The following is a 7,357-nucleotide window of genomic DNA, read 5'->3' on the forward strand; positions in this document are numbered from 1 at the left end:
CTCTCTGAATTTTTTTAATTTTTAAAACTAAGTCAAATGATCCACACGGCCAAGGACACGCTCGTGTGTCCAGGCCATGTAGGTTTTAAAAATCATCATTTTTTTAGTAAAAAATATTATGATATAAAATTAAGAAATTAACAATGTTAGCACTAGGGTTGCCTCCCGAGAAGCACTTATTTAAAGTCTAAGCTCGACTTGCCTCATATTCGCACAGTTATGGTGGTTCACGGAGTTGAAACTCCTCTGTCAATTATTTTATTCAAATAAGGTTTAAGTCAAGTAATGTTTACCTTAAAAGTGCCAAAATGAGAATGAGTTACCTCGGCTGTACCGTATGGGAAGACATTGAGTACCGTAAAAGGAGTCACTCCGTTTGCGTTAAGCTCTGAAGTGGTTATTCGAGGGTCCGTTTCATCTAACAATACCTGGTCCCTAACATTAAATTGGCTCGTTCCATCCTTAAACTCATCATGGAGTCGCTTTGGTTTTGCATCGTGTGTTCTCAGTTTCTCCTTGACATGTGTCCGCCAGTCATCTAGTTCATCGATTTGTTGCCTTCATTCTTCATGAATTGATTTGTTTTTGTCATATAAGCTAGAACGTGTCTCTATCATGTTTTTTTTGAGGTGTTTCCTACACAGAATGTTGAGCCACAATGTTACTTATATCAATAGAACTCGTATAGTTATCTCGATCACTAGATATCTTAGCAGAATCATAAGCTTGGAGTTTAATCGTGCCATCACATACACGAAGTATCAATTCACCTGTACGAACATCAATGATGGTTCTAGCAGTTGCCAAAAAGGGCCGACCTAGAATTAAAGGTACGTTACTATCCTCATCCATGTCTAGAACAACAAAATAAACTGGAAATATGAATTTATCAATTTTAACAAGTACGTCTTCAACAATGCCCCTAGGAAATCTAATGGTTCTATCTGCCAATTGAATGCTCATCCTAGTTTGTTTGGGTTTCCCAAGAACTAGTTGTTTAAACATTTTATAGGGCATGACATTAATAATATCCCCTAAATCAACCAAAGCATTATTAACATTTAAACTACCGATTAAATAAGGAATTGTAAAACTCCCTAGATCTTTCAACTTATTGGGTAGTTTATTCTGTAAGATAGCTGAGCAAACTGCATTTAGCTCCATGTGTGATGAATCATCTAAATTCCTCTTGTTTGCTAAAAGCTCCCTTTAAAAATTTTATGATATTTGGCATTTGCGAAAGAGCTTCAATAAACAGTAAGCTAATATGCAATTTTTTTAAGAAATTTGCCAAACTGTTCGCTTGTATGGTCTTTCTTTGTCGTATTTGGGTATGACACACGAGGTTTATACTCCTTACTTACCGGTTTTTGTTCATTGTGACTCACCACAACCTTAACTTGACTTACCACACTTTCTTGCCTTAATTCTGGTTCAGGTTTAACTAACCCTTCTTCATCTCGAACCGTAATTGCATGAAGCTGCTCTCTTGGGTTAGTTTTGGTGTTGTTGGGCAAGCTACCTTGTGGTATTTCTGAAATCATCTTAGCAAGCTGTCTTATCTGATTCTTGAGCCCTTGAATCAGCACTTGTTGATTTTTAAGTGTTGTTTTGGTGTTTTAGAAATGAGTTTCTAACACCGAAATAAACTTCGTCAGCATCTACTCAAGGTTCGACATTTTCTCTTGTTGGTATGGTTGTTATTGAAAGCCTAGAGGGGTGGTGGTCTTTGGTTTCGTTGACCACCCCAAGAAAAATTGGGATGGTTTCTCCAACCTACATTACAACTATTACTATAGGGATTAGTCTGAGGACTAGAATTATTACCCATATAGTTGACTTGTTCACTCTCTGTGCTAGGGTTGTAGGATAGACATTCTGGATTATTCATCCCTCTTCCATTTGTATCGCACTGTGTCACCTGATGTACCTGTATAGAACCATATAAACCATCAATCTTTTTATTTAAAAGTTCTACCTGATTTGATAACATGGTGACTGCATCAACGTTAAAAACACCAGCTACTTTCATCAACTTTGTCCTCATGACTTGCCACTGATAATTATTCAATGACATTTCCTTTATAAACTCATAAGTTGCTTCAGATGTTTTACTGTTCAGAGTCCCACAGGCGGCTGCATCGATCAATTGCCTAGTCGAGGGATTCAAACTGGTGTAGAAGGTTTGAACCTGTAGCCATAGAGGTAACCCATGGTGAGGGAACTTTTCAATAAATCCTTATACCTCTCCCATGCATCATATAGAGTCTCTAAATCCATTTGCGTGAAGGAAGAGATATCATTCCTCAGCTTGGCTGTCTTAGCCAGTAGAAAATAGTTCAGTAGAAATTTCTCTATCATTTGATCCCATGTAGTGATAGAACGTCGTGGTAGGGAGTTCAACCACTGTTTAGCCAACCGTAGGTGAATGACATCGTTAGAAACACCATTTATCTTGAAAGTACCACAGAATTCCAGAAAGTTGGCAAAATGAATATTTGGATCCTCATCTTGCAAGCCATTGAACTAAACAAATTGTTGGATCATCTGAATGGTGTTCGACTTTAGTTCAAAGTTATTTGCAGCAATAGCAGGTCTTACAATACTCGATTCAGCCCCAGTTAAATTGGGCTTGGCATAATCATAAATAGTACGATGAGCTGGATTTGGTTTTGCCGGATTCGCGGCAACCACAGGGGGTGGCTGATTATTCTGATTATCGGCCATCTCCTTAATAATAACGTCCTCTTTCTCGTCCACTATACTTTGTTGACTCTGCCTCACTTCTCTAGGTTTTGTGAGCTGTGTTTTCAATTTCACTATCGAATACTAGAGGACCTGATGGGTTTCTTCTAGTCATAAACTAAAGGAACCTGCCATAAACAAATAAAAGAAAAGTTAGTAAATACAAATGAAAATTAAAACAAAAATAAAATGCAATAAAAATAAAAATGGCTAAAGTAATAAAAGTTAAGTGTTCCTAATATTTTAGTCCCCGAAAACGATGCCAAAAACTTGATGATGATTCATTTAACTAACTAAAATCACAATAAAGGCAAGCACACCTATCGAATAGCAATATAGTTACGATGAGTCGGGAATATCGTATCGACGAGGACTAAAAGTACTAGTAACTACTATCTTTTTATTATCTAGCCTAGAAATTGAAAGGGTTGTTTTTAAATTAAAATGATCTAAACTAATCATTAAGACGCAACAAAGAAGTAAAAAAATATTCGAATGAACTAATGGAAAAGATAATACCCATGAAAGAATCCACCTAGACTTCACTTATTATTATTGAATCTGAATTAAACGATTTATTCACTTGCCTTGATCCATAGAAATCACTAAATTATATTAATACCACTTTTGAGAGTAAAAATAACTGACTCTAGGTTGATTAATTAAAATCTCTTTCTAATTTAAACCCCTATTGTCGCATTAACTCGATCTATGGATTCCCCTATTAGATTTGACTCTAATTTGGTAGATTTATGTCATCCTATTTCTAGGATTGCATGCAACTGCACTCAATTATGTCAGATCTACTCTTACATAGAGACTTTTGCTCCACTGAAATAAGCACATCAATCATGAATTAATATCCTGAAAACATTAAAACATGGAATAAGTACACATAATTAAGATCAAGAAATCAAGTATTTATCATGTAATTCCAAAATTAAATAACAAGATCCATCATAAGTTTCATCTTCCCTAGGTATCTAAGGAATTTAGTGCATACTATATAAGGAAAACATCTCAAAATTAGGAAAACAACAAAACATAAAGAAACCCAAAAACTTCTAAAGAAGTTGACTGGAGATCTTCAATCTTGAAGGAGATCCTGCTTCTAAGTTGATTCCGATGGCGTTCTTCGAGTAATTTCTTCGTTCTTCTTTGCGTGCCCCCTTTAGGTCTTCTTCTAATGTGTATTTATAAACTTTAGAATGCACAAAAACCTTAAAAATTGGTTTTTTTCATATGTTAGAGAAATAGGGTTTGAAATCGACATAGGCTAGCACATGGGTGTGAGCTCAGCGCATGTGGGAATGCCTAGGTCGTGTGGTTCCTGAAAATAGCTTGTTTTGTTTGATTTTGGCCCATTTTTTGCTTCTTTTGCTCCCTTATGCTCTCTTAAGTGTAGAAACACGAAATTAAAGGATTAAGAGCATCAAATTCACTAAATTATATAATAAATCATCCAAAAAACATGCCAAGCATGGGATTAAAACATGCTACTTTTATGGTTTATCAATATTCGAATCCAACAACTGGGTCGGGTATAAGGTGTCACATTTGAGTGGTATCACATCTATTTGAATTTGATACCAGATGAGTAAAAATGTAATGTATTATGTATAGTGAAGTCTAATGTACATGCCATTATTTAAATGTTGAGTTTGAGCTGAAATCGGATGTTGAAATTGCTTTGTTTAAAATTTCGTAGAGTAAAATGTCTGAGGAATCGAGAGATAGTATGGAACAAGAAGTTAAAGATTAAAATAGACCCAATGCACCTAGTGAAGAGGGAACTAGTGTTCATCAATCCTCGAGAACTTCCAGATAGAGACAGTCGACTCAAAGTGATGAGCCATTACTGCGTATTACTGTTGATTTGTTATAGAGAGTTGTTGGTATTGCACCCCAACTTGCACCTTCTACTAGATAGAGAGCGTCTTTGATTAAATAAGTAAGAAAACATAGATTCATTGAGTTTAGAGGTGTTGGTCCTTCTATTTCTGAAGAATGGTTAAAATCAATTGAAAGAACCTAGTTGAGTGTTTGAAGTGTGTTGTGTCTCTATTGCAAGGAGATGCCTTCCATTGGTGGAAAACAGTGATTCATTCCCACTGTGCAAATCGAATTAATTGGGAGTTGTTTCAAACTAAGTTTAACAAAAGGTATGTTGGAGAATTAGATTTAGAAGAAAGGAAGAAAGAATTTGAGCTAAAACAAGGAAAGATGAACATTACTGATTATGAATAAGAATTTTTTCACCTATCCAAGTACGCTCCAGAATTGGTTCTTACTGAGGAAGCTAGTTGCAAATGCTTCTACCAGGGATTGAGAGATGGGATTAAAGTTCAGCTAGCTTCTCATAGAATTATGGAGATTGCTAATATGGTAGAAAAAGCCAAAATGGTAGAACAAGCAATGATGTTAGATAAAGAGAAAGTGGATGATAAAGCTAAATGAAAGAAGTTGATTGGTTCTAGCTCACAGCCACCTTTTAAACGAGCTAGAGATTTCAGAAGTCAAGGAAGAACCATTACACTTCAGATTGGTGCTGAGGGCAACAGCTGATCTAAACAATCATCTGCTCTAATAAACAAAACAAACCGTCCTGGTCGTACTGTTTGGATACCTCAATGCGATTATTGTGGGAAAAGTCATAAAAGAAGGTGCAGGCGTAAGACTAGAGCATGTTTTAGATGTGGTTCAATGGAACATTATGTTTGGGATTGTCTGAAGTCGGTTGATGTTACCCATGTGTCATCTCAAAGATCAACTTTTGCACCTTGAGATCGTGGTAGTACTCGAGGTGGTGTTAGTGGAAAAGACAGTCAGGGGAGAGTCACTGATTCATCTATGAGTCGTGTAGAGGCTACCATTCCTGCCAGAGTCTATACTGTTAGGACCAGAGAGGAAAGTGATGCCACCGATGTTGTTTCTGGTATTTTTTTCTCTATTTTCTATATCTATTTATGCATTGATAGATCCAGGTTCTACACATTTATACATGAGAACTGGGTTGATTAATATAGAGAAACTAATAGCTGAGATATTTAAGGTTAGAATTAATGTTTCCAATTTGATGTGACATTTAGTGATAGTAAATCAAGTATGTAGACGGTGCCTTATTGAGATTCAGGTAAAATATTTTCAGTTGATTTATTGTTGATGCCATTTGATAAATTTGATATGATTTTTAGAATGGATTGACTTTCAAAGCATGGAGTAATTCTTGACTGTTGAAAGAAAAAGTTTATGATACATGACTCAAATGGTGAAAAGATGGAAGTGAAAGGTATGAAACCAATTGGTCTTGCCCGAATAATCTCAACAATAAAGGCAGATAAGTTAATTAACCAGGTTTGCGAAACGCTTCTTGCTTAGGATATAAATTCAACTGTGAAAAGTCTAAAATTAGAGGAAATTCATGCGGTGTGTGAATTTTCAAATGCGTTTCTGGAAGAATTACCAGGACTTCCGCCTGTTCAAGAGGTGGAGTTTAGAATTGAAGTTTATCCAGGAACTACTCTAGTATCTATTACCCTTTATCGCATGTCGCTAAAAGAGTTGAAAGAATTGAAAGTACAATTGTAAGATTTATTAGATTGAGGCTTTATACAAGTTAGCGTATCACCTTGGGGGCACCAGTGCTGTTTGTAAAGAAGAAAGATGGTTCGTTGCGGTTGTGTGTCGATTATCAACAGTTAAACAAGGTGACAATAAATAATAAATATCTTTTGCCTCGTATTGATGATTTATTTGACCAATTGAAAAGTGCAGCAATATTATCTAAGATTGATCTGAGATCCAGTTATTACCAATTGAAGGTGAAAGAAAGTGATATACCGAAATTGAAAACTGCTTTTCGAACTAGATACGAACATTATGAATTCCAGGTGATGCCTTTTGTGCTGACTAATGCTCTTGCTATATCCATGGATATCATGAACCACATTTTTCAACCATATTTAGATCAGTTTCTAGTAGTTTTTATTTACAGTATTTTAATTTATTCAAAGACTGAGAATGAACATGATCAACATTTAAGGATTGTATTGCAGAAATTATGAGAAAAGCAGCTTTATGGAAAACTTAGCAAATGTGAGTTTTGCTTATCTGAGGTAGTGTTCCTTAGGCATATATTTTCGACTAAAGGTATCTGTGTAGATTCGAAGAAAGCTGAGGCCATTCTAGAATGGAAACAATCGAAAAATGTTTTAGAGATCCGCAACTTTCTGGGATTAGAGGGATACTACCGGAGATTCATTGAAGGATTTTCAAAGATAGCTTTTCCCTTGACTCGACTACTCCAGAAGAATGCACCATTCAAATGGGATGAGCGGTGCCGGGAAAGCTTTGATATGCTTAAGAAATTGTTAACAGAGGCTCTAGTCCTAACACTTCCAGAGTCGAAAAGGAGTTTGTAATATATAGTGATACTTCACATAGTGGTCTTGATTGCGTTTTAATGCAAGATAGAAAAGTGATTGTATATACTCCATGACAACTAAGACCATATGAACACAACTATCTGACACATGATTTAGAACTGGCAACAATGGTTTTTGCATTAAAAATATGGAGACAATCTATATGGCGACAAGTGCTAATCTACACA

General features: G+C 35.8%; 1 non-coding gene across 1 annotated transcript; it reads left to right on the plus strand.

Moving 5' to 3' along the window:
- Nucleotides 1-2,207: 2,207 nt before the first annotated feature.
- LOC121208860 (small nucleolar RNA R71) lies at nt 2,208-2,313 on the plus strand. The gene has a single exon (XR_005903984.1). It is a non-coding gene; the product is annotated as a small nucleolar RNA R71 (small nucleolar RNA).
- The last annotated feature ends 5,044 nt before the right edge of the window (nt 2,314-7,357 follow it).

The sequence above is a fragment of the Gossypium hirsutum genome, chromosome A10 (genome assembly GCF_007990345.1).
Source record: "Gossypium hirsutum isolate 1008001.06 chromosome A10, Gossypium_hirsutum_v2.1, whole genome shotgun sequence".
NCBI classification, from domain to species: Eukaryota; Viridiplantae; Streptophyta; class Magnoliopsida; order Malvales; family Malvaceae; genus Gossypium; species Gossypium hirsutum.